Source organism: Thermobia domestica, chromosome 3 (genome assembly GCF_964235325.1).
Source record: "Thermobia domestica chromosome 3, izTheDome1.hap1.1, whole genome shotgun sequence".
Lineage (NCBI taxonomy): Eukaryota > Metazoa > Arthropoda > Insecta > Zygentoma > Lepismatidae > Thermobia > Thermobia domestica.
Genome location: NC_137456.1, coordinates 142,898,578 through 142,911,283, shown reverse-complemented (window position 1 = coordinate 142,911,283; position 12,706 = coordinate 142,898,578). Strand labels below are relative to the sequence as shown.

The window sequence follows — 12,706 nt, the reverse complement described above, 5'->3', positions numbered from 1 at the left end:
AAACCTTGAGAAAAAGTTTCATTAAGATGCATTACGAACCAGGCCGGTAGCCAGTCAAAAAATGTAGGGGGGCCGGTAGAAGTTAAGGAGGCTGATAAGACATTATAAGTTTTAAAAATTTAGGGGCCCTGCCCTCCCTAGACCCCCCTTAGGTACGGCCTGTTACGAACACGGAGTTTTGTTGTAGGTATTATGGGGGACTCAAAGCCCGTACACACCATGATGCATCAAATTTAATAATATTTACAATACATAGCAAGGAACTTAATTAATTTTAAATGGAATTCCTTATTCTTGACTGATTTTAATCTCAAGTAGAAACCTCAAAAGGACGTAATCCCCCCCCCAAAAAAACTTGAAAGTTATCGGGGAACTTCTTTTTAAAATACCAGGGAGCCCTTTCTCGCTCTTGATCAATTCTAACCTCATGCAGTAGAAATGGTTGTTCCTTTAGATAATATTTCCCGTTTATAAAAGTCTTCTCAAATAATCTTCTGGAAAAATAAGTCTAGTTGTTGCTCATATCGCTCCAATTATTAGTTCTATCTGAATGGATCTCTCATAATTGAGCAGCATTCAAAATACAGATGGTGATCAGAAAAATGGAAACACCTGAACGAAATTGCAACTTACCAGATTAATATGGTGTCGGGCCACCTTTCGCCTTCAGAACAGCCTTGATGCGACGTGAGATGGAGGCATAGAGGTCCTGAATGATAGCAAGTGGAATTTTACACCATTCCTCGTGCAGGCCATCGGCCAGTTCTGTGAGAGAGGATGGAGGTGGAAATCGTCGCCGGAGTCGTGTTTCCAAGACGGACCACAGATGATCAATTATGTTGAGATCTGGGAATTGGGCGGGCCAGGGGAGGTGTTCAACTTCATTCCGATGTTCCTCAAACCACGCTGCAACAACGCCAGCTGTGTGAATGGGTGCATTATCATCCTGGAAGATAGCGTCATTGTCCGGGAACAACATCCGGACCATAGGATGTAAGTGGTCTCCTAAAATTACGACATAATCATTGGCAGTGATTTGTCCGCTAAGTGTGACCACAGGACCCAATGAAAACCATGATATGGCGGCCCACAGCATCACCGAGCCGCCGCCATGTTTCACAGTTGGGCGGAGACACTGCAGATCATAAGTTTCTTTGGGCGTTCTCCACACATAAACACGGCCTGTGGTTGAGAATAGGGTGAAGGATGACTCATCCGACCATATCACACGTTTCCAGTCCTCAACGGTCCAAGTTGCATGGTCGCGGCACCATTTGCGGCGTGCGAAAGCGTTATGGTCCCTGATGAGCGGTTTGGCCCGTGCAACACGACCCCGTAAGTTCATGTCATGTAATTCGCGGCGGACTGTGATTGTCGAAACAGGGTGGGGGAGGTGCTGATTGAGTTCCTCCGTCACTTGCTCCGCAGTGGCACGACGGTTCTGCGTGACAATGCGCTTTAATACCCGGCGTGACCTGTCACTCATGATTTTCTTCCGCCCACTGTTTCGCTTCCCCGATGTGGTTTTCCCGTGTGTTGTGTAGGCCGTCATCACCTTCGACACTGTCCCACGCGACACACCTAACACAGTAGCCACTGCCGTCACACTCACTCCACATAACCGCGCACCAACAATTTGCCCTCTTTGAAAATCTGAGAGGTCTCCCATTTTACATTACCTCCGTCTGCTGCAGTCAGTGGACACTGCTGTTCCACTGCGCCTGACGTAGTATGGAGACCGACATAGCACACCACCACCAGCGGTCCGGCGCTGCGGGCGCCACGACACCACTGCCAACTGCCAACCCATACATCTGACGTGTTGCCAACTACACGTGTTTCCATTTTTCTGATAACCATCTGTACCTTCCTTATTAGTGTGTAATTGTACCTGGTCACTACCTTAGATTCTATTGCACTATCCGCTCTTGATGCTGTAGTTATCAGTGGATTCTCTCACTTACTCTTCGAGGGACTAACTATAGTCTTAATTTTTATTTATTTATTTTACCTAGTGCTGAGTCCTAAAAATTTCAGATGGTATACCAAGGATCTTATAAAATAGAGGATCTGACCTTACAACAAAATCTTGAAGCCATACGTCACACTTTCGCCACCCCTACACTGCCCACTCCGCCCAATAGGATCGCAATGTTTTGAGCCAATAATCATGGCGGAAACGAAAGTAGCCAATCAAACGATGACAGAAACGATAGTAGCTGCCAACGAGATACGTGCTGATGCTCAGTTGTTTTTTGAATTCATCGATTTAATAGGATGAAGTTACATATGGGCAGATCCTCTATTTATAACATCCTTGGGGTGTACGCTGTTTTGTGATCATGTATGATTGTCATAAAAGACATAGAAGGCATTTTTTAATGAACAATGTAAAACGCATGTACCGATTAATTCAATTAAAATATAAAGTATACACTACTGTTTTATAGCCTAAAAGCATTTCATGCCATTTTCTTGATGACACTTCTTACTTAAATCACCATTACCCAAGATTCCCAGCAACCATTCACGACACCATTGCATCCGTTCTTGTTGGGTGCGCATGCATTTCACTCCTCCGTTCCATGGCTCTTGGCCCGTGCGTGATCCATTTGTCATAAACCGGTCATCGCAATGTGATCGCAAGGTTGCCATATACGAAAAGCAGTTCATATCCAAGGCTTATTTTTCTACTGTGCTCGATTGGAATTACCGGGTGATCGGCCCGGCACAACCCCCAACCTGGAGGACTAGTGGCTGGTTGCAGTTCCGGATAACTGGGCGATGTGGGTGCCACATCCAGACGCCAAGTTACCATTCAAGTCATGGAATAATTAAATAAATATAAGCGAAACAAAAGTAGAAAATACTATATGATTTGAAGCAGAAGGTACTCTCGAATGACTAAGATTAAGCAGAGGGTATACGGCGTGTACCGCCGTGTACTCTCGACTACAGCCCTGATTTTACCTCTCCTAATGTAAGGAACATGCCACAGAAAATAACGTTGAATAGATTTTTCTTTATATTTTCCGAGCCGTTAGGAAGATCTCATGATTGGCTACACCTCCCTGTTGATGAGTGTACCTTTGGTGCACAAGGTCCCGGGTTCGATTTTCAGTGGGAGTGCATAGAAATTTCAACTTATTATGGTGGTTCGCATTTCATTTTAAAGTCTTCCAGGTTCACGTCTTATGTACGAATGTTCCCTTGGTATTGAATAGAGACAATCATTCCAAACAATCATCTTTGGCTAATGCTCATAATTCTTTTCGTGCTAGGGGCAGGTAAATCTGGCCCCCCTGACATTTTCCTTGAAATTGAGACAATTTTCTTCCTATGCTCCTTTCTTATTTCCGTCTTCTGCGTTGCTTTCAATCTTTAAATATTGAGAAAACTGATATGGAATGAGGCAAGCTTGACGAACACTGTCGACTTCGTACCGGATAATTCGGTGCAACAAGAAATCCTTTATGTATTAATCTGTATATCACTTATATTGACAAATATGTTCTTTAACTTTTTGATTTTATTGTATACTACTTTTTCTACTATAGATTTTTTTTTTACTTTCTTATATATTCGAAACCAAAATATTACACTCCATTGTAGTTATTTTTGGTGATCCGTCTACTACTTACATCTCTGTTACATTTAACACCGGAAGTGATCCAAGTTAACATCCGTCTGTCACAAAAACAGACGCGAGATAAAAAGCAAGGTGGTAGAGATTGTAACAGTTGCTCTTTTACTGAAACGTACGTAAAAAAATTGAGATAATGTATTGAGAATGCGAATATTTAGATTGGGCTTCAGGATAGGGAAAGACAAGAGAATAATAATCCAAAGATTTTGCACAGTGTTAGAATCTTGGCTTTTTATTTCCGTACGTGGTGACAATGGGCGTGTTTTTTTTATTAGTGTTGTTTAATGATTATATAGAAGTGAATCGACAGTGTGCTTTGTTTTAATGTTATTATATATTGTTATAACTGGAGAGTCTTTCAGTTATTAATAAAATCAGTTCATGTGATTATAATTATGTTTTCTAACATACCGAAGTAAAATAATCTCTCAACATTATCATGTGTCAAGTTCTTGCAGATTGTAAATCGGAAGCACAGCTTGATAGTGTAGTGTTGCATTTCCTTGTTGAATTGGTATTCATATTTTGGAATTTTTAAGGATCCAAATTTTGTTCATCTCGTTATTTTGTTACTTTGTTGTGAATTTGGAACTGTGATAATTACAGTGTTTTCGATGAATATATCTACAAATCAGATAACTTATTTATGCAAGAAAAAAATACTGTTCTGATTGATTCTTATATTATCTGGAATGTGAAAGTAAATTACTTTTCTTTTCTTTTTTTTTTTTTTTTGTTTCATTCTATTTAGAATAGTATGAACAATACTTATGTTCAGTAATTGTAATTATTCTGAATTTGGATGTAGGATATATATTCACACTGGTATTATATGTCTGTATTCCAAATACAAACCAAAATGTCTGTTTGACAGTAGACGTCTCAAGTAAGGGTTCGTGCTGTTCCGTTTTGGGTAACTCTTTAGTTTGGGCAAGGCAGTGATATTCCGTCACTGTTAGTATTATTCACAGGTGTAATTGGTTCCTTTCTGTTGCTAGGGATTATTCATAGACTATGTACGACCTTAAAAAGGCAGTAATAAGGGGACTTTAATTTACTACAATATTGCCCATGTACTTAATGCAATCAGTTCCTGTCACTGCCTTGCCTAAACTAAAGATTTGCCCTGTTTTATAGGGCCGTACATGTATATTTATGAAATATATGCTTTTCGTAAGGGGAAATGCACTGCCTAAGGTGTTTCTTAAAAGATTGGCATTAATGAGTTGAGATTGACTTTAGGAAAGCTAGTTGTACGTATAAATGCAGCGTGTAAACATTGTCATGAAAACTATAGTATCGAAAGTATGAACCAACTTGTGCTATATGGGCACTAAGAACGCGAATGCTATTTAACAGTCAGGGCAGGAACGCAACACGGGAGGAAAGCGCGAGGGTACATCTGTAGGGAGCAGGCGCGTTAGCGACGATAGGTACATATTAAACGAGAATATTAGAAAAATACTTCATTTGGCATAAAGACATGCTTTGCGCGCGACGCGGCTTTCCAAAACTTCTTTAATAACTTACACTACCTTACAGCCACGAGTATATATATATATGAAACTATATCCATACACGAAGTGTATGAAGTTACAAAAACAGGCGATACCAAATTCCGATATAACAGACGTGGTCGCGCCAGTCTTATTTGATAGTTCTATCAATGGCATTTTTTCCTTTCAAAATAGGTGTCCGTGGGTTTTCTCGAAGTACTGCTGTTTTCTCCCATATTTTGATTCCACTAATTCTTCCATCATTCATTTCTCTTAATCATCCGCCTCCCTTAGCCTAACAAATATAATCATGGGACGAATCATTTTTCTTTCAAAATAGCTTAGAAAGAATAGAATAATATTCTAAGTTGTTTAATTTTCTAGAGAACACAAAATACTACTTAATCCTTGTCCGGGCAAGATATTTTTGTAACATAGACGGGCAACTGGGCCTAACCAACTCTATTAGCCTTACCAACTGGATATGTTCATGATTTTAACTTCGACTAACGATAGAATAATTCAGAATTTTATGTCATCGAAATATTTATGGTTATTGAGAAATTCGAAAAAATAAAAAAAATGAAGCTACTGGGCTTGGGAGGTCCCACTTGCCCGAATAAGGATTAATAAACTATCCAGTTTTTCGAGACAATCTTCGCGCTTTCAGTTTGCTATTGAAGCCAATAGTTGAATTGAATATATATGCTTTCAGAGAGGAGGCATATGTCAACACAAACTATTCGACTGATTGGTATTTTCCAAGTACTAAGTACAAGTATTACGTAGAGGTAAATCCACACTCCACACATCACGTAGGTAAATGACAAACGACGCCTCGCTCGATGTAACGAGCGTAAACATTGGACGATTGAACAGTGGAAAAATGATGTTGTGTGGAGTGACGAATCACGGTACACAATGTGGCGATCCGATGGCAGGGGTGGGTATGGTGAATGCCCGGTGAACGTCATCTGTCAGCGTGTTTAGTGCCAACAGTAAAATACGGAGGTGGTGGTGTTATGGTGTGGTTGTGTTTTTCTTGGAAGGGGCTTGCACCTGTTGTTGTTTTGCGTGGCACTCTCACAGCGAAGGCCTATATTGATGTTTTAAGCACCTTCTTTCCACTGTTGAAGAGGAATTCGGGGATGGCGATTGCATCTTTCAACACGATCGAGTACCTGTTCATACTGCATGGCCTGTGGCGGAATGGTTACACGACCATAACATCCTTGTAATGGACTGGCCTGCACGGAACCCTGAATTGAATCCTATAGAACATCTTTGGGGTGTTTTGGAACGTCGACTTCGTGGTAGGCCTCACCGACCTACATCGATACCTCTCCTCAGTTCAGCACTCTGTTAAGAATGGGCTGCCATTCCCCAAGAAACCTTCCAGCACCTGATTGAAAGTATGTCTGCGATAGTGGAAGCTGTCATCAAGGCTAAGGGTGGGCCAACACCATATTGAATTCCAACAGTACCGATGGAGGGCGCCACGAACTTGTAAGTCATTTTCAGCCAGATGTCCGGATACTTTTGATCACATAGTATATGTGATAGCTAGACTTTGGATCAATATGCACAGAAAAAGAAAGTAGCATGCACCTATGCACTAAGAATTACGGAAATATGCAATAAAAAGGTAAATTTACAATTCAGAAGTGAAAGGCCAATCATAGTTAACTTTCATTGAACAAGTTTATTGCGGCTGCAAATGTAGATGAGCATATTCAATTATTGTGTCTTTATTTATGTTAAAATTACGATTGGATTCGAAACTTCCGCGAACTTTCTTAAATTTTCGTTATTTTCTGGATAAACTTTTTTTCTTGTTTTTGATAACACACAAAATGTTCGTTCTATATGATAACTTCGTAGAGGTAATATTTCAATTATGAAATGTCACTTGCTGAGAAATTAAGAAATTCTTTATTCACTATTTGTTGAGTCATTTAATGTTCGTCTGATACAAATTTAGCCCCGGATTTTCATTTTTCAACAATTGACTCTCTTTTGGCATAAATGTTTCTCTGATTCATCCTACCCCGGAGAAATCAATACCGGAACCCTGTAATGCGATTATCTGCCTGCGGACCATTATCATATAGCAAAGAGTCATTGGATTCAGTACTAATAATTTGGATCCACGTTACTGAAAGAAAAAAAAATCATAAATATTTGATTTCTTACAATGATTTTACCTGAAAATATAAGATCTATGTAACCTTTTAAGTATTATTCATAAATTAATTTTTAGAGATCAGAATTAATATAATCTCATCACTCTAATTCATGGTCGTAGAAAATCTTGGAAATTCAAAATTATTTTTTCTAGTCACAGCATATTATTCTAATACCTGTCAACATGAAAAGAATAACATATTCTATACGAAAACTTACTACTAAATAATAATAATAATAATTTTGTTCAATCTTGCAGGACTTCAAGGTCTCGTAGTGTTCAAGAGCTTCCAAAGACGTAGGTTCAGGTGGACATTCTGATGAACCCTGATATCGAATCATTCTTTTGCAGAATTTTTCGCAAGTCCGAATTGCCTTACCTCCTTCATTAAGTTGACTAACAGTTGTTCAATATATAAAAGTTGAACTGCTAGTAATTTCTTGGACAAGCTTCTTCATTTCTATTTTACTCTATACATATTGGATTTGAGGGCGGTTTGGTGGATGATTACGTACGTTAGTAAGTCTCGGACTCCCCGTAAAAAGTTATTTTTTCACAATTTTTACTTCCGGTGTTTACAATAGAAATTGAAACGTTATTTCCATAATTTTTGTTTTTCTCTTTTACGGTTGGAGTAATATATCCACACCTGGATGATTTGTTTGCCATATCAATGAACGTTTTATTGTTTACATTTTTTATTTATTTTCACTTTCTAGATGGTCAATTGGCATATTATTATTCCTGCTTCTGTATTAGTGTATGTAATTAAAATGTAAATGGTGCTGCGTTAAGCGAGAACTCCAAAACAAACTTACTGGAAAGGATAGTTTTAACAGATAACCATGTATTGCCTAATTTTCCACTACTTGGTATGTCGGCTAATTTTCCTCCTACTGCTGTCGCCTAAATTTCCATTTACCTTTTCGAAGATATAATATGGAACTAAACTTTCTCTTCTATACTATCTAATTAATGGATTGTAACAATTATATAATGGCGTTCTCTTTACACTGGATTATACAGTTAGCTGATGCTTTTTAAATGTTGCTGTAGTTTCTCTCTCCATTCCATATTTAAGACATACATGCAGAGCAAAATGACACAGAATTTATTAAAATATAGATGTCTTTGTGGAAGACTCCCACACAGAACATGACATTACAATTAAAGTAATTGTATATAGGGAAGTAAGCAGATTTTATTTATTTTGAAAAGTACTAATTTGACCTCAGTTCTTCGTTCTTACTGAAACATTTCAAGGGCTAACACGTTAATAAACTGTTTAGAGTGCTAATTCACGGGTACCCATCTCATTTTCCGCGTTCAAATGTAAAACTAATAGTTTCTAGTATAGTGGGAGATAAAGTCGGGTTAGCTTTACTTTAGCATGCTATTTTATATAGTAGAAACGTTTTAATAATAGATGTAAATAGATTGAGTAAGTGAATTTTAATTAGTTATTGAATTCGCGTACGTACCTGGATAATTCAGTGAAACATCTATATTTTGGAATCTAATATTGTCCCATGATCACGATGATTAAAGAAGAGGATATCGTACATAATATTCATGTTGACTGGCTTCTCACTTCACGTATTGGAAACAAACGATCAAAAGTTTTCTGTCACTGCACATTTGATTTCAATTGCCGAAGAAATAGAAAGTAGTGTTCACTATAAACTTCACTGTCTAAAGTCGCTTTTATATTAGCAAATCCTTAGAAACTTGAATAAGTAGGTATAGTCGGATTCTAAACTAAACGCACAAAAATGAATTTTTTATTTAATGATAACAACTATATAAGAACATATCCCATAACATATCTATCTATCTATCTACATATATATATATATATATAGTTGCATTAACTATATTCACATGTCATAACGCAAGACGCCGACGTAACATTGTACTAATAAGCCGTGGTGAAAAGAGGTACCAGCGTCGGTACCTCCAAATATTTTGCTTGTAAATTTTCGACAAATTTACAAAACTATGAACATTATATATAATTTCTGTTTATATTCCGTAGTGCTTCATTTTTGGATTGTCTGACAGATGTTAGGAAGACGGAAAGCTGTTCATTTTTAATGTTGAATTGTATGTTAATTGGAATTGTGGAAAACACAGCCAGCAAACGATGGTTCTCACTTTGGTGTGGAAGAATCGGGTTTGATCCTTGATGAATACTTGTGTTGTCCGGATTCCATATTAAATTTTAAGTCAATGTATCGTGGCCTCGGAGCTGGTAACATCCCTTATCAGCACAGATGCACGTATGTAATATCTAGCATCAAATCGCTTGCATCTAAAACAAATACTAGTAATAAAACGAAAGTGAAGAGTATTTAGTGCATTACCGTATTTTGCACAAGCTAAAAAGAACTCATGTCGTTCCTCATTCTTTAGAAAGGAACGAATTTCCTCCATTATCATACATTAAGTTAATCATCTTTTTCAGTGCAGTACACTTAACAATAAATACGTAAAACTGTAAACTAATAGTTGGTTCATATGAAAGAATATGTGCAGATTATCATTGTAACAAAATATTTGGGGTCGCTGTGGCTAGAGATAGGGCGATCTCAGCTTCCGCCAAGTGGAATTTTTGGACAAACGCCCTGTACTTGCGTTTTCTCGGGGTTCTCCCGTTTCCTCCCATTTTTATCATTCCACCATATCATCAATCTCATCACAATCTCCCGTAGCTATGCAGAATCGTGAGACTGTAATATTCTCTATTATACCAGCTTTGCCTATTATATACTCTAAACAAATAACTGAGCATAGCAAAGCTATTTTTATTGTAAAACTATTATCGTGTAACAGTTTCGCCAACTAAACATCTTGGCTTCATGAGACACTATAATATTTACTTTGCTCAGCGATTATTTTGTTCTAAACGTTAGACGTTTAAAAATCTATATCAATAAAGTCCTCGATTCTATGAAGAACTCATTTCTTCAACGATTGCAAAGTTACAATCCGGAGCCGCAGTGGCTAAGTCATAGTGCACGGAGTGTCTGGTGCCATCTGAGCTCGCGCCAGATGGACTTTGTTCTGAACAAAAACTGTGTGCATGTGTTTTCTCTGGGTTCCCCTGTTTCGTCCCATTTTTTTCATTCCACCTGTCATTCATTATCATCATCACCGTCTCCTTTAGCTGACAAGACATGACTATGGGACGCAAACTCAAAGATTTCGTTTTCATTCGGAAACCCAAGGTTGAAATATGCATTCAATACGAACAGGAAACTTCTCCATCAAATGTGTGTGTGTGTGTACATTACTACACTACATACGAAAATATGAATTGTTAGAATATATACAACAGCACGTTTGTTAAAATAAGACAGGAACTGCATCTCTGTACAATTTACGTTTCTGCCGACTGTAATGACAACTTGCAGTACAGCTTCCATCGGAGTTGACGACGACATTGTCAGTTCTTAGTCGCTGATTATATAGATAAGTGGTGGCCAGTCGTTTTAGATTTTAGGATCGCGTTTCATATCAGAAATTCCTCGCTATCTACATACGAGTATGTTAATATGGACCAGTGTATACTAGTAACGTGGAAAGCTACAGCTATTAAAAGAAAAAGAAAAAAACTTTTTTTTCGTAAACTGTTTCAGCTCCCCAAACAACAGACATATTCAAGAACTTCACAGATTCACCCTATTGACGCAATCAACAATATGTTCTCTCACAAAAAATTTTATTCTTACTTGAAGCTGTACAAAGTGAGCAATATGTTTTATACGAGAAATTTTTAACGAGAGTTATCCACTGGGATTGCTTGCATTTGAATCGATAGTGTAAGAACAGACCACCGTGACTATCTCTTACGACTTGTTAGTAGGCGGGTTGGCCACTCCTAATGTAGATTACAGTTGTGAACAATTCGTCTTACGATTCCTGTTCTCCGGCTTTCTTGGAGGCGAGATAGTGTAGTGGGGAACGACTGATATGTGATGGTCTGTGCACCCATCCAACTGCACTGAATTTAAGCCTGGTCCTGGTTCGAAGCCCACGTTAGTACGCCCCGTCCTTTCTAACCTTGGTGTTACATAAGAACACAAAATACGAAAACATAACTCAATTCTGGTATTAAAACGGAATCAGTTCAGAAATAAACATGTATATTGTATGAAGCACTAGCAGTTAGATATCAGCATTTCTTAGAAGGGAGAAAATTTAATGAAGCAGTTTTTTTAATGTCTCATAATTTTCGATGTATTTGGTCTAGGAATTAATTCGTGCGGGTGGACAAGAGATGGCGCAACGAACGAAGCGTCCCACAGTTCCGTGTATCCACACATGTGTTGCAAACCCCTGTCATCGCGTATCGTTCGTAGTATAGGGCAGTGGATTAAAGCGTCAACAACACCAGTTTGTAGTTAAGTGAACATGGCGCAATTTGTGCCTGATAAAGTGTTTTTGCGGGGTGTCCTGCTGCATTACTTTAACATGCAGAAAAGTGCGACTGAAAGTCATCGTATTTTGGTGGAAGTGTATGGTGACCATGCTCTAACTGAGCGAACGTGTCAGAAGTGGTTTGCACGGTTTAGAAGTGGTGATTTCGGCTTGGCAGACCAAGAGCGAGCTGGACAGCCAAAAAAAATTTTCAAGACGAAGAATTGACAGCATTGCTCGAGCAGGATTCGTGTCAAACGCAGGAACAACTTGCAGCAGCATTAGGCGTTGATCAAACAACAGTCTCCAAACGCTTGAAAGCCATGGGAATGATTCAAAAGATGTCACATTGGGTTCCACATGAATTGAAAGACAGAGACGTTGAAAGACGAAAAACCATTTGCGAATTGCTGCTTCAACGACAGAGCAGAAAGGGGTTTCTGCATTGAATTATTACGGGTGATGAGAAGTGGATCCATTACGAGAACCCTAAACGAAAAAAGGCCTGGGTGAAACCAGGTGAACCAGGTCCATCACAACCAAAACGAGATATTCACTGTGCAAAGGTTATGCTGTGCATATGGTGGGATATGAAAGGTGTGGTGTACTATGAGCTGCTGCAACCGGGTGAGACTATGAATGGAGAACGTTATCGACGACAATTAATGCGTTTGAAGCAAGCTCTGGCCAGAACACGACCAGAACGGGAGAACAGACATGATAAACTTATTGTTCAACATGATAACGCTCGCCCACATGTCGCAAAACCGGTCAAAACCTATTTAGAAAATGTCGGATGGGAAGTTTTACCCCACCCGCCGTATTCACCAGACGTTGCTCCTTCGGACTACTACTTGTTCGATTGCATGAACAACGATTTGATTGGACAGCGGTTTACTTCTTCAGAAGATATCGAAACATGGGTCTCTGACTGGATCGCTTCCAAGGATGAGGACTTCT

The 12,706-nt window shown here is 38.8% G+C and overlaps 1 protein-coding gene across 4 annotated transcripts in view; it reads left to right on the top strand.

Moving 5' to 3' along the window:
- Window positions 1-3,608: 3,608 nt before the first annotated feature.
- Window positions 3,609-12,706, top strand: part of pod1 (coronin) — a 112,171-nt gene continuing 103,073 nt past the window's right edge. For 3 of the 4 annotated variants that reach the window (XM_081751772.1, XM_081751769.1, XM_081751771.1), the window contains exon 1: window positions 3,609-3,758. The gene's annotated coding sequence lies outside the window, so the exon portion shown is untranslated. Of the gene's footprint in view, window positions 3,759-3,779; window positions 3,887-12,706 lie in introns of those variants that run through there. The other variant, XM_081751770.1, reaches the window with a different exon arrangement.